The sequence below is a fragment of the Arachis ipaensis genome, chromosome B05 (assembly GCF_000816755.2).
Source record: "Arachis ipaensis cultivar K30076 chromosome B05, Araip1.1, whole genome shotgun sequence".
In the NCBI taxonomy this organism is placed as follows: Eukaryota; Viridiplantae; Streptophyta; class Magnoliopsida; order Fabales; family Fabaceae; genus Arachis; species Arachis ipaensis.
This window is the reverse complement of record NC_029789.2, coordinates 100,735,707-100,751,765: the sequence shown is the minus strand read 5'-3', so window position 1 is coordinate 100,751,765 and position 16,059 is coordinate 100,735,707. Positions and strand designations below refer to the sequence as shown.

The 16,059-nt window shown below is 37.2% G+C and overlaps 1 pseudogene; it reads right to left on the bottom strand.

The window, feature by feature from the left end:
• Positions 10,964-16,059, bottom strand: part of LOC107640801 — a 24,257-nt pseudogene continuing 19,161 nt past the window's right edge.

Sequence of the window (16,059 nt, the reverse complement as noted above, 5' to 3'; positions counted from 1 at the left end):
TGGTTTAGTAAATATAAATGCAACGAGAATTTACTATAACTTCTAAACCATCAATCTACAGTTCTTTCAATTGGCTCTTTGATGTGTGGAAAACGATCCAACACAAATCTCACCGGCAAGTGTACCGGGTCGCATCAAGTAATAATAACTCACATGAGTGAGGTCGATCCCACAGGGATTGAAGGATTGAGCAATTTTAGTTTAGTGGTTGATTTAGTCAAGCGAATCAAGATTTGGTTGATTGATTTGTGATTTGCAGAAGCTAAATTGCATGGAAAGTAAAGGGGAAGGGTGAATTGCAGTAAATGACTGAATCTTAAAGTGCAAGAAATGTAAATTGCTTGAATTGTAAAAGGGATTGGGAGTTGGAATTGCAGAAATTAAACAAGCAAAATTAAATTGCATCAAACAGCAAAGTAAAAGATGAATTAAATTGGAATGGATCTCAAACAGAAGAGTAAAAGTGCTTTGAGAATTATAAAGACAGAAAGGCAGTGCTTAATTTGCAGCAATGTAAAAGAGATTGGGGATCTCAGGAGTGGAAGAGACTAGATAACAAGTCTAGATCTCAAATCCTTCCTTGATCTAACAAGAACAGTTGCAAAAGAAATAAAGAAAAGTAAATTGCAGAAGTAAATTAAAGATGAAGCAGTGAAGTAAACAGAAATGGAAATTCAATTATGCAGAGAAAGTAAACAAGAGATTTCAAGGTGAGATTGAAACAGAAATTCTTCAATTCTCTACCCAAGATCCAAAGCAAGAAAATAAAAGAGTGCTCAAGCAATAACCAAGAAGAAGAGAGATCAATTCTCCTCCCATGTTCTCAGAAATCTAAATTCAAAAGTTAAGAGCTCAAAAATGAAAATGACAATAAAAAGGAAAATTCAAAGTAAAATCTCCAAGTGTTAAAAAAGGGTCCTCATTACATCAAACTAACTCCTATTTATACACTTTCTATTCTTGGATTTTGGAATTTGGGTGGGCTTTTGATTTGGTGAGAAAATGGATTAAATTGGATTTTTAATCCAATTCCTAGCCCAAATTACACCTCCAGGGGAAAGCTCAGTTGGAAAATCCAACTTAGCTTTCAAGCATGCTCCATCCGTGTCAAGTGTGGTGTGCCCAGCCTTGTTTGAGTGCCAATTGCCTTAGAGCTAAGTTGGAAAATCCAACTTAGCTTTAGACCGTGTCATGATGCCTTGGTGTGCTAGGAGTGTGCGCCAAAGTGTGGAGGCTTGGGGGAGAGGCAATGCTCAGTTGGAATTTCCAACTTAGCTTTCCTTGTAGCGCCTTTGCTTGAGACTTCAAGGTCCCAGGTTCAACACTTGGTGGAGGAAGCCTTGGAGCTAATTTCCTTGGTTGAGTGGGTGCTCCTCCTTATGTTTCAAGGAATTCCCAAGTTCGAATCCTGGAGGAAGCATTTTAGTTCATTTCTTTGCAAGCTGAATGGCGCTCATCCCTTGTGTTTCAAAGAATTCCCAAGTTCGAATCCTAGAGGAAGCGTTTTGGCTTTTTTTCATGATTTTCCTTATGCCTAGCAATATAATGTAGCGCTCAGTTAAGTAAAGCAACTGAGCGCCCTTGCCTCCTTGGAGTAGCGCCTTCCTTTCATCCTTCAGGTGCAAGGTTCAAGCCTTGGGTGAATGCTTTTTGGCCAATTTTTCTTATTTTCCTTGCAAGGAGCGTTCCTTGCTTCCCTTGGGTCATGAGTTCGAAACTTGGTGGCTTCATTCCTTGGAATTTTGCTTTGAATTAATTTGGAGAGGTCCCGATAAAGTTAACTTAGTTAACTTAGCTTTGCACCAATTCCTTGCTTTCTTTAGTGCTAAGTTAACTATTTGAACTTAGCTTTGTAGCTTGCCTTCTCCTTCCATCCCTTGTGAAGCTCAGTTAGCTTTTTCAACTTAGCTTCCCTTTCTTCCTTGATGTTGGCCACGTTTTTGCTTCCCTTGAGCACGCTTGTGGCTTCCTTTGGGCACATTCCTTAGGCCACGCTTATCTTATTTTCTTCTTTCTTCACCTACAAGCAATCAAAACAACCAATCAAAGTATCACTAAATTCACAAGGTTTATAAATCATTAAAATTCAATTAAATTTAGCTTAAACCTCATGATTTAACATCAATTACATGGTGGTTGATTGATTCAAAGAAGTCATGCATTTTTAATCCAAATTACTTTCTTAGAATGCAAGAAAGTGCATAAAACCTAATAAAAACAAAGAAAAAGGCTAGTGAAACTAGGCTAAGATGACTTGTCATCACAACACCAAACTTAAACCTTGCTTGTCCCCAAGCAAGTAGTAAAACATAAGGAAAATTACTAGAAGCAGAGAAGTGTATAAGCCTTTTATTAGAAGACATTGAATACTGGTAAATGGGATTTTTATGCATGGTATCTTAGAGATTTTTATTCTGGGGCTGAGACATCAACATTCCTTTGGATCCTTACTTGAATTACACAAAAAATGAGACTTGTTATTGCTTGGGATTTTTTTTTTCTTGGCTGAGGCTTAATGCTATGTGGTAAGGCAACTTTTTAGAGTAAGCTTTCAGCCAACATTCCCGCCCCAGTTGGTTCAAGATGCTAGGTGTTGAAACACCCCTATGGGCTTACTTGATCAAGCCTCTCCTTAGCACACACACATCACAGGCATTTAGCTTATTTTGTTCATCTCTATTTGTTCTTTGGAAATTGATGCCCAACACCTCTTTGGGTTACTAAATGCTTTGTCTCAAAGTAGCTCTTGATGGTGGACTTTCGGTTGGCAATCCCGGGTTAGTTAACCCAAGTTACCGGGTGATGAAGCACCCCTTAGAACCTAGTTATCCAAGCTTATCTTTGTACAAGAACATCACAGGCATTTATCCAAATTTGCAGCCATTGGTGCCTAGCCTTGTGTATTTCTTTTTGCTTCTTTCTTTTGCATTTTTTTCTTTCATTTTGGACCTTTTTCATTTGTCAAGTCTCATGAAATGTAACTCAAGTTTATATCACAAAGTCATGCCAGCATTCAGCCTTATTTATAAATCACCTAATGAACCAGCACATACCACCACATAATCTTATTTTGTCTCATATCATACCAGACTTTTACTCTTTCTCTATTTCACAGTTATTTTTCTTTTATTCAAGCATGAGGAACAAAGCATATAATTCAAGTAAGATGAAAGTGAATCAAGCACTTAGACTAGTAAGCCATAACAGCATGAAAACAAACAAACTTGCAGACAGTAAATGAATCTAGAAAGATACTAATCAACAGGGGACATTTGCACTTTCAATTAACATATTTGAACTAGAATCAGTCAGAGAACAATACAACCTCTTGGAGTCTGTTTGTTTCATCTGTGTCATCATCATTGTTGGGTTCCATGTCCTTCCTCTGTCCATGATGATGTACCTTTTCCTCCAAGAGATTGAATGACTTCCTACAAAAGATATTGAAAGTTGCTTGTTCCCCAAGCACTTGAGAGGCAGTTAGCATGCATGTATGCTTGTGATTCTGTGAACCTAAGTTGGTGTGGGAACACCAAACTTAGTTCCTTGCCTACTTCTATATGTAGCAGAATAAATACATGCATGAAACATCAAGTACTTTTATTAAGGAGATAAACTATGGACTAGAAAACAAACTATGAACTAGAAAACAACTAAAAACTAGAAATATGACAATTGTTAAGCAGTTTCTCTGATGGTTTGGAGCCGATACTGATCATGTTGAGGGTGCAATGTGTTCTTAATGAAATTTTTGGTGGAACACCAAACTTAGCATCCAACATTCACCCCTTAATTATTTTGGTGTGCAACACCAAACTTAGCTCTTTGCAATACAGAGGAATCTACTCAAGTCTTTTATTAAATTAGCTATGAAGAGAAAATTACCTCAGGTTGGGTTGCCTCCCAACAAGCGCTTCTTTATTGTCACTAGCTTGACATCTTGTTCTTTGATCATGGAGGCTGATAAGCATAGTGCCTTAGCTTTTCTCCTCTTACTGTGAACTTCCTTCCGGTCTCCTCTTTGATAATTTCTAGGTGTTCAAGTGAAATGATCCGATTCACAGTATAGTACTCAGATAATTGTGGACACACCTTCATTGGTTGAGTGTTCATCATCACTTTATCCCCTGGTGAGAAGCCTTCAGTGGGGATTTTCTTGTTTTTCCACCCTTTTGGCCTCTTCTTCTTCTCTTCTTTCTCAAAAGATACTCCGTGCCTTGGTGGTTCCTTATCTGAGATGTTGAATTTCTCATCTGGAGGTTTTGGATCTAGTTCTTCCTTGATTTCTTTGGTCTGTTGCACCATCTCTACTTCTTTCAAGCATGGATTTGGAAGTCTTGGAGTTAACTCATTGAATGCCTCTTTGAAGCTTTGATCCCTGGCTTTATCCTCCATACAATCTTCTTCTTGAGTGGGCTCATGCAGGGTTTTAAAAACATGGAATGCTAGGTGCTCATCATGCACTCTCAGCAATAATTCCCCTTTTTCAACATCTATCAATGCTCTGCCCGTAGCCAGAAAAGGCCTCCCCAGGATGATGGGAGTGTTAGGGTCTTCCTCCATATCCAGGATGACAAAATCAGCTGGGAGAAGGAATTTTCCCACTTTCACCAGTACATTCTCTACAACTCCAACTGCTTGCTGGATGGATTTGTCAGCCATTTGAAGGAGTATTCGTGTGGATTTCAGCTCACAAATTCGAAGTTTTCTCATTAGTTGGCTATGGGTGTGGTTATCTCCCCATCTGAGATTTGGATGGTTCTTCCAGGATGGATTGTAGGTGTCACCATAAACCTCATTTTGGCCTGAGCCTTGGTTGTGCACATATTGAGGTTGTTCCTGCTACTGATTTTCTTGGTTTTCTTCATTTTGTCCCCATGTGGTTGATGGTTGGCTTGTATTCACTGCTGCAACTTGTAAATTATCAATCTTTTTAGCCATCTGCTCAAATTGTTCTTGAATCTGCTGCTGCATTATCTTGTTTTGAGCTAGGATGGTGTCCACTCCTTCCGGTTGGGGCTTCAATTCAAAGTTATTTGCATCGACATTTGAGGTAAGGATGCTACTCCCACAATGCCTTGGATTAGCAAGTGTATATGAAGCCAATACTCTCCTTTGGGGCTGACCATTGTCGTTGGCCACTCCCACTTGTGGATTTGTTGGATTTTCCTCCATTTCTTGGTTTTCTTCTCAACCTCCAAAGTGTTTCAGGATCAAAAGGTGTGGATTCATCGCTTCTTCCTCCTGACATAAACACAGAACCAAGAACCAGAATTAAACACTCTATTGCTAGAGTGAAGTTAGTGTTAGCTTAAGCAAAAATTCAAACAGTTAGTATGATTAGTAAAAAGAAAAAGAAAAAAGTGCTTAATCTAGACCACCACCTTACTTAATCATTGTCAATCTAATCAATCCCCGGCAACGGCGCCAAAAACTTGATGTGTGGAAAACGATCCAACACAAATCTCACCGGCAAGTGTACCAGGTCGCATCAAGTATAATAACTCACATGAGTGAGGTCGATCCCACAGGGATTGAAGGATTGAGCAATTTTAGTTTAGTGGTTGATTTAGTCAAGCGAATCAAGATTTGGTTGAGTGATTTGTGATTTGCAGAAGCGAAATTGCATGGAAAGTAAAGGGGAAGGGTGAATTGCAGTAAATGAAAGAGCAGGAAAGTAAATGTGCTGAATCTTAAAGAACAAGTAAAGTAAATTGCAGAAACTTAGATTGCAAGAAATGTAAATGACTGAATCTTAAAGTGCAAGAAATGTAAATTGCTTGAATTGTAAAAGGGATTGGGAGTTGGAATTGCAGAAATTAAACAAGCAGAATTAAATTGCATCAAACAGCAAAGTAAAAGATGAATTAAATTGGAATGGATCTCAAACAGAAGAGTAAAAGTGCTTTGAGAATTATAAAGACAGAAAGGCAGTGCTTAATTTGCAGCAATGTAAAATTGATTGGGGATCTCAGGAGTGGAAGAGACTAGATAACAAGTCTAGATCTCAAATCCTTCCTTGATCTAACAAGAACAATTGCAAAAGAAATAAAGAAAAGTAAATTGCAGAAGTAAATTAAAGATGAAGCAGTGAAGTAAACAGAAATGGAAATTCAATTATGCAGAGAAAGTAAACAAGAGATTTCAAGGTGAGATTGAAACAGAAGTTCTTCAATTCTCTACCCAAGATCCAAAGCAAGAAAATAAAAGAGTGCTCAAGCAAGAACCAAGAAGAAGAGAGATCAATTCTCCTCCCAAGTTCTCAGAAATCTAAATTCAAAAGTTAAGAGCTCAAAAATGAAAATGACAATAAAAAGGAAAATTCAAAGTAAAATCTCCAAGTGTTAAAAAAGGGTCCTCATTACATCAAACTAACTCCTATTTATACACTTTCTATTCTTGGATTTTGGAATTTGGGTGGGCTTTTGATTTGGTGAGGAAATGGATTAAATTGGATTTTTAATCTAATTCCTAGCCCAAATTACACCTCCAGGGGAAAGCTTAGTTGGAAAATCCAACTTAGCTTTCAAGCATGCTCCATCCGTGTCAAGTGTGGTGTGCCCAGCCTTGTTTGAGTGCCAATTGCCTTAGAGCTAAGTTGGAAAATCCAACTTAGCTTTAGACCGTGTCATGATGCCTTGGTGTGCTAGGAGTGTGCGCCAAAGTGTGGAGGCTTGGGGGAGAGGCAATGCTCAGTTGGAATTTCCAACTTAGCTTTCCTTGTAGCGCCTTTGCTTGAGACTTCAAGGTCCCAGGTTCAACACTTGGTGGAGGAAGCATTGGAGCTAATTTCCTTGGTTGAGTGGGTGCTCCTCCTTATGTTTCAAGGAATTCCCAAGTTCGAATCCTGGAGGAAGCATTTTAGTTCATTTCTTTGCAAGCTGAATGGCGCTCATCCCTTGTGTTTCAAAGAATTCCCAAGTTCGAATCCTAGAGGAAGCGTTTTGGCTTTTTTTTCATGATTTTCCTTATGCTTAGCAATATAATGTAGCGCTCAGTTAAGTAAAGCAATTGAGCGCCTTTGCCTCCTTGGAGTAACACCTTCGTTTCATCCTTCAGGTGCAAGGTTCAAGCCTTGGTGAATGCTTTTTGGCCAATTTTTCTTATTTTCCTTGCAAGGAGCGTTCCTTGCTTCCCTTGGGTCATGAGTTCGAAACTTGGTAGCTTCATTCCTTGGAATTTTGCTTTGAATTAATTTGGAGAGGTCCCGATAAAGTTAACTTAGTTAACTTAGCTTTGCACCAATTCCTTGCTTTCTTTAGTGCTAAGTTAACTATTTGAACTTAGCTTTGTAGCTTGCCTTCTCCTTCCATCCCTTGTGAAGCTCAGTTAGCTTTTTCAACTTAGCTTCCCTTTCTTCCTTGATGTTGGCCACGTTTTTGCTTCCCTTGGGCACGCTTGTGGCTTCCTTTGGGCACATTCCTTAGGCCACGCTTTTCTTATTTTCTTCTTTCTTCACCTACAAGCAATCAAAACAACCAATCAAAGTATCACTAAATTCACAAGGTTTATAAATCATTAAAATTCAATTAAATTTAGCTTAAACCTCATGATTTAACATCAATTACATGGTGGTTGATTGATTCAAAGAAGTCATGCATTTTTAATCCAAATTACTTTCTTAGAATGCAAGAAAGTGCATAAAACCTAATAAAAACAAAGAAAAAGGCTAGTGAAACTAGGCTAAGATGACTTGTCATCACTCTTGAAGGAATGATAAAAAAGAGACATGTTATTGATAATCTGAAAAATCATAAAATTGATTCTTGAAGCAAGAAAAAGCAGTGAAAAAGCAAAAGCTTGTGAAAAAAAAAAGCCAGTAACCCTTTAAACTAAAAGACAAGGGTAAAGAGGATCCAAGGCTTTGAGCATCAGTGGAAGGAGAGGCCAAAAGGAATAAAATCCTGTCCTAAGCGGCTAAATCAAGCTGTTCCTAACCATGTGCTTGTGTCATGAAGGTCCAATTGAAAAGCTTGGGACTGAGTGGTTAAAGTCGTGATCCAAAGCAAAAGAGTGTGCTTAATAACTCTAGGCACCTCTAACTGGGGACTCTAGCAAACCTGAGTCACAATCTGAAAAGGTTCACCCAGTTATGTGTCCGTGGCATTTATGTATCCGGTGGTAATACTGGAAAACAAAATGCTTAGGGTCACGGCCAAGACTCATAAAGTAGTTGTGTTCAAGAATCAAAAAAACTAAAACTAGGAGAGTCAACACTATATGAATTCTGAATTCCTAAAGAATCCAATCATTCTGAGCTTTAGAGGATAATTAAGATGCCAAGACTGTTTAGAAGCAAAAAGCTATAAGCCCCGCTCATTTAATTTGAATTGTGAGCTTTATTGAAGACTCTGAGATGTTATTGCATCATTATCTTCTTTTTATCCTATTTTATTTATCTAGTTGCTTGGGGACAAGCAACAGTTTAAGTTTGGTGTTGTGCTGAGCGGATATTTTATACGCTTTTTTGGCATTATTTTTAGGTAGTTTTTAGCATGTTTCAGTTACTTTTTATTATATTTTTATTAGGTTTTATGAAAAAATCACATTTCTGGACTTTACTATGAGTTTGTTTGTTTTTCTGTAATTTCAGGTATTCTCTAGCTGAAATTGAGGGACCTGAGCAAAAATCTGATTCAGTGGCTGAGAAAGGACTGCAGATGCTGTTGGATTCTGACCGTCCTGCACTCGAAGTGGATTTTCTAGAGCTTCAGAAGCCCAATTGGCGCGATCTCAATTGTTTTGGAAAGTAGACATCTTGGGCTTTCCAGCAATGTATAATAGTTCATATTTTGCTCGAGATTTGATGGCCCAAACTAGCGTTTAAATGCCAGCCAGAGACTCTTTTCTGGCGTAAAACGCCGAAACTGGCACCAGAAATGGAGTTGAACGCCCAAACTGGCATCCAAGCTGGCATTTAACTCTAGAAAAAGCCTATGCACGTGTAAAGCTCAATGCTCAGTCCAAGCACACACCAAGTGGTCCCCGAAGTGGATTTCTGCACTATCTGCACCTAGTTACTCATTTTCTGTAAACCTAAGTTACTAGTTTAGTATAAAAACTACTTTTAGAGATTCATTTTGGAACCTTTGACATTTTTATATCTCATATTGTATCTTCTACATCATGAGTCTCTAAACCCCATAGGTGGGGGTGAGGAGCTCTGCTGTGTCTCAATGGATTGATGCAATTACTATTGTTTTCTTTTTTATCACGCTTGATTCTGTTCTAAGATACTCACTCGTACTTCAATATAAAGAATATGATGATCCGTGACACTCATCATCATTCTCAACTTTATGAACGCGTGCTTGACAACCACTCCCATTCTATCTGAGCTCAACGTAGTCATTGGGCGACAGCTTGAATGCGTATCTCTTGGGTCTCTAATCCACGGATTTGACTTGTCTTTCCTGACAATAGAGCATTTGAATCTGTGGGATTAGAACCTTCGTGGTAGAGGCTAGAACCAATTGGCAGCATTCCTGAGATCTGGAAAGTCTAAACCTTGTTTGTGGTATTCTGAGTAGGATCTGGTATGGGGTGACTATGACGAGCTTCAAACTCGCGAATGTTGGGCGCAGTGACAGTGTGCAAAAGGATAGAGAGATCCTATTCCGACACAAGTGAGAACCGACAGATGATTAGCCGTGCGGTAGATGTGCTTGGTATTTTTCATCCCAGACGAGAGATCCGACAGTTGATTAGCCATATAGAAACTGTACTTGGACCATTTTCACTGAGAGGATGGATGGTAGCCATTGACAATGGTGATCCACCAACATACAACTTGCCATGAAAAGAATCCATGCGTGTTTGGAGAAGAAGACAGTAGGAAAGCAGAGATTCAGACCACAGAGCATCTCCGGAACCTCAACCTTTTCTTCATTACTGAATCACAAATATCATTCATATCATGTTATTTACTTTTCATGAACAAAATCATTTATATCACTTGAATCTCCAGACTAAGGTTTACAAGATAACCATAGCTTCCTTCAAGCCAGCAATCTCTGTGGGATCGACCCTTACTCACGTAAGGTATTACTTGGACGACCCAGTGCACTTGCTGGTTAGTTGTACCGGAGTTGTGAAAAGTGTGATCACAATTCCGTGCACCATTGCCTTAGAGCACCCAAACACAACACTTTAGATAAAACTTTATAGCAACACTTTATACGAGTTGTATTTTCTAATACATAAAGCAATACTTGTCCAGATTTTTTTTAGTTGGCTTTTCATATACCTAAAGGAACACTTGTATAAGATTTTTTTGGCTGTTTTTTTATATACCTAAAGCAACACTTGTCCAAATTTTGTTAAGTTGCCTTTTTCATAGACCTAAAACAACACTTATCTAAGTTTATTTGCAATTTTCTTTTTCTAATACCTAATGCAACACCTCGTTGAGTTTTTTTTTAGGTTTTCTTTTTTTTTTTTTATCTCTAAAGCAATATATTTTTCATCTTTGTTATATTTATATGATATTTAAAGAATATATAGCACACACTAACAATATTTAAATATTTAAATATTTAAACTCAATTAATCAATATAGGGAGAATAAGCTAATAATATATATTGCATATATATAGAAAGGTCTTCCAAGTGTCAATTAACATACTTGTTAAGTTATCAAGTCAACTAAATAATAAACATAAGTAAACAAAATACATATTTTTTCATGATGAAATTGAACAAAAAAAACTAGTCTTTCCATTTGAAACCAAAAAGACTTTGTGCTTCACCATTGTGCCAAGAGTCGCCTTTATCTCTTCAGAAAACTTCATCCAACCCTGTATAGGAAGACAAAAAATAGGAAAAGAGAAGGTCAGATGACTGAAATTGAAACACAATCCTCCCATACATGTAAAACCCGAATGAGAATGTACATAAGCAGTTGAGTATTTACAAATGGAACAGAAGCTATTATGTGGAGTAACAAAATCAAAATGATCTCACACTAGCCTGCTGATGCATATAAGCCTACTTTCTACAATATTAGGAAATACAAGCTCACAAACTACAGTTGGGGCAAAAGCAACAATAAATTAATAAATCAATAAATATAATATGTGGCTAGCGCAATGCATGAATTTCATTTATAAAAAAATTGAGAGAAAAAAAGGGGTTGAACAAAGCACCTGCAATTGGAGTGCCTCTGATCTGGAACCAATGTGCTTCCTGGAAGGACGAGCACTACCAAAATCCATGAGTATAGCAAGAGGCAGTTGTTCTTTTCTACGTGTTATAAGAACATTACCAGGTTTGACATCATTATGAGCATATGGAGTATCTAAACCATGCATATGCTTGAGTCCTGAACAAAGTTGTTGAGTTGATTTATCAGGGCTAAAAGGATTTCAGAAGAAATCAAACTTTTGTAAGGTTAGAGTACTAAAGAACTCTAAAATATAAAGAAGTGTATATTGAATCAAACTAATATTTTTATTTTTTATATTTTAAAAAAGAAAGGTTGCTTCTTAGATTCTAAACGTAAAAGTAGTATAGACCAGAGATGTCCATATTTATCCTTCAATTTGATTCTTAACAGAGAAAATAACATATTCCAAAGAATTACTAGGTAAATACATATACGAAATTCATGACAACAAGAAAAGGATACAATAGATGCCAAACAAGTAACATATGTTTTTATCCGGAAAAAAAAATAGTATCATGTGATGAAAATCTTGAATTGCAACTATGATGCTTGAGATACTGATAAAGAAAATTATTGCCGGTTTAGAATCAATCAAAAAACAAGCATCAGTTCGTTAGTAGCATAGTCCAAACCAAGAATGAATTCTCAAGATAAAATATTTTAAATTCAAAACATAATAGCCGAGATCAAGAGTAATTCAACCTCGGGTCGTCTTCCCTAGGAGTTGCAATTAAGTGTACAATTTATTGGCTATGGGAGAAATGGGGGTTGGATGATAGCAATTTACAAGAAATTAAAATGCAAGAAGGTAGCTTAACATGCAAGAAATTAAATGAAGGTAAGTAAAGGCAATGAAAATGGAAATTAAATGCTAAAAAAGACTCTTGGCAAGAAGTGGGTAATTAAGAATTCCTATCCTAGTTGTGGACCACAAACATGGTAATTGTGTGTGGATTAATCCCAATTAGTCAACCCTACATCGAGGATAAGTCAACTAGGCATAATTAATCTCAATCCCTAAGTCCTAAGTCAACACTAGTGGGTCAAAAAGAGTCAAGGGAAACTAAATTAATTAACAACCCTCACACAATGTGGAATGGACATCCACCACTCAAGTTCACCCAAACCACACAATTTCTCAACCAAGAGTGAGAACAACTAAGCGAAATCTCAACCAAGCATTTTGTCAAATACTTGGTGGGCATGTAAAGAAAGCATGGTAAAATGACAAGAAATAATAAATGCTACAACTACTAAGCAAGATAAAGATAGCAACTCAATAAAGCAATAAATGACATGAAAACATAAATTGAATTAAATGTAAAATTAAAATGACAAGAGTGTTCATAGGCATGAAAAGCAACAAAATGAGAAATTAACAAGATAAACTAAAGAGATTAAGACAATAAAGTAAAGAAAGGTAGAAGAAACTAGATCAAAACAAGAATTAAACATAGAAATTACAAGAAAATTAAACTAAAAACCCTAGGTTCTAGAGAGAAGGGGGAGCTTCTCTCTCTAGAAAATGAACTACATGACTAAAATCTAACCGTAATTGCTCTCCCCTTCATCCTTCTTCAATTTGGCCTTAAATAGCTTCAAAAAATGAGTTGGATTGGATTTTGGGGGCCCAAAAATCGCTGCCAGTGAGTTGCAATTAATGAGGTCACGTGCAAGGACCTGTGCGTATGCACACATAGACTTATGTCCACTATAGCAAATTGCATATCATTTTGAAGCCCCAGACGTTAGCTTTCCAATGCCGCTGAAAATGCTTCATTTGGACCTTTGTAGCTCAAGTTATTACCAATTTAGTTCAGAGAGGTCAGGGCTGGCAGCTTTCCAAATCCTTCATTTCTTGAATTCTTCCCTTTTGCATGCTCTTTTCCTCACTTCTTCAACCCACACTTGCCTTGGAAACCTGAAAATCACTTAACAAATACATCAAGGCACCAAATGGGATTAAACTGAATAAAATTGACTAAATTAAGCACAAAAGAGCATGTTTTCACTTTCAAGCACAATTTAGGAAGAAATCTCAAAAGCATGATATTTAGGTGAATAAATGTGGGTTTAAGTAATGGAATCCAGTCAAATCAAACCAAAATATATCGTAAAATATGGATTCATCCATTCCCCCACCCTTAAGCCAAGCATGACCTCATGCTAAACCAACCAAAGGAGATGAATGAAGGGGTAATTATTAATGCAACTACCTACATGCATGTAACTATACTAAATGCTATCTATATATATCTACACTATGATTCCTATTGAGTTTGGCAAAAACAAACAAAAGAATCTCAGTCAATCCAAAGTAGGAACTTAGGGCGAAGACAAGGAAAATATAGCAATATGATCAATGTCCAAAGATTGATTTGAAATTTTCAAAATTAAGTTCAACAACTTGCAAAAAGATACAAAATAAGCAATGGAAACATAGAATTGAGCAATTGAAACCCTCACTGGATGTGTTTACACTCTAATCGCTCAATAGTGTTTAGGGTCAATCACTCGATTCCTCCTTTAATCATGTTTCTCAAAGATTTGCAAGTCGTCTAACAATCAACTAATATTTGATGAATGAATACAAATATCATGAGGGCTTTTGTGGGTTGTAATGGGGCTTAGGTAAGGGTAGGATTAATATGGTTAAGTGGGCTATTAGATTGGATCTTTGATTAGCTCAAGCATCTCACCTAATCCTATATATCATCCTATATACATAACAAAACAATCCTAGCTACCCATTTATCCCTTTCTCACATTCACTCATGCATGCTTCTTTTCAATTTAACCACATATGCATATCTTATTTTCATTATTATTATCTTTTCTTTTTCTTTTCTTTTTCTTTTTCTTTTTTCTTTTTTTTTCTTAGAAAATTTCATTAAATTAACTAAGCTTATTATACGTATGCAAAGAGATGCAATAACTAAGAAGTATGCAATTACGGTACCAAAATATATACATCCTAAGAAGAGAAAATGAAACTAAGAATTCAAAAAGAAGATGAAATTGTTAGGATTAGAGTATGTCACCAAAGATGGTCGATCAGTGACGACCTCCCCACACTTAAAGGTTTGCACGGTCGTCTGTGCACTCAAAGGTGAGCTAGGGGGCTGAAGTGACTTCTAATTGCATCAGCTGGTGGATCAATCAACTACTGCATGCTTTTTCTCCCGCTTTCCTTGTTGTACATAGTGACCCATCCATGAGAAATAAAAGATAAGATAATAAGATGAGTGAATGCAAAAACGAGGAAGCAAAGAGTGTTGTAGTGAGGTGAGAAGCATTAGGATGAGGTGAATGAATAAATTTGTGACATGAAGAAAACAAGTGTATGAATTCTAAGTTGTGCACGATTTAGAACACACACACACTAGCATGGATACTAGGTCACAAGTATAAAACAACATGCACTTCACTCATCCTAGAGTGCTTGAAATACTTTAAAGGAACTTGTATGCCAAGATAAACAAACAAGCAATAAAGAGGCATGAAAGTATTCAAGCAAGAATTAAGGAACTGCAAAATGGATAATGAAGCAAACCTAATTGACATGAAGTGGAAAATATGACAAGCATAGTCCACAAAGCTTAAAAAGCTCAAAAAGTGTCATTAGGCAAGTTTAGGATCCAATTTCACCCTTGCTTAATGATGACAAGTCATCTTAGCCTATTTTAACTAGTCTTTTTCTTTCGTTTTCATTAGAATTATGCACTTTCTTGAACCATAAGCAAGCTAATTGAGTAGATTTTCATGTTTCCCTTGATTGAATCAACCATGTATAAATTCATGCCATTTCATGAGGTTTTATGCTAAAATTGTTGCATATTATGATAGAATGAATATCTCATGATTATGAGCATAGCTTTGATGAGTTTGGTTGATTAATTATAGGTGAAGAAAGCTTGGAGAAAGGTTGAAGTAAGAAGGAATAGCTAGGAGTAAAGAGAAGACAATGGAATAAGTGAAATTGAACCAGGAAGCAAAAAGCTGGACCTAAAGTTAGCATCAAACTTTTGCACAAACTTTTGGTTGAAAAGTTAGCCCCAACGTTAGCCCCCTAACTTGGAGGCTAACGTTGGAACTTGAAAATCACTCCCTGGGTACCAAAAGTTTGCGCCAACGTTAGCCCCCTAACTTTGAGGCTAACGTTGGCACATGAAATTCACCCCTGGGCACCAAAAGTTTGCGCCAACGTTAACCCCCTAACTTTGAGGCTAACGTTGGCATGAAGAAATCCTCCCTGGGCACCAAAAGTTTGCGCCAACGTTAGCCCCCTAACTTGGTGGCTAACGTTAGCACATGAAAATCACAAGGAGGAGCAAAAGTTTGCGCCAACGTTAGCCCCCTAACTTGGTGGCTAACGTTGGCGCCACAAGTACACAAAGTAAGGCCAACGTTAGGGTCAAAGTTAGACCCCCTAACGTTGGCACCAACGTTCATATCAGCAAGATGGTGTTAGCTGATATGAAAAGTTGGAGCAAAAGTTAGACCCCTAACTTTTGCCCCAACTTTTGGTCCAACTTTTGCAAAACTCAAACCCGGTTCAATTGGTTCACTTTGGTTCTTCTCCAAACTTCAAGAGCAATCAACCAAGGCCTCTTTCAACCCAATTCCACCAAGAGCAAAGGCCCAACTCAAGGCTTGAAGATCATTTGAAGAAAGTGCATAAATAGGATAGAATTCAAGTTCTTCGGGGAGCTTTCCTTTTGAATTTTCATAATAGTTTTCGGAGAGCTTTGGATATTGAGTGATCTTTAATTTCTTTGTCTTGGAGAAGGAGAATTCACTTCTCTTCCTCTTCATTTTATTGCTTTCTATTTCAATTGCAATTGTCTTGGATCTTGGGTTGGAGAATTGAAGAAATTCTGTTTCAATCTCATCCT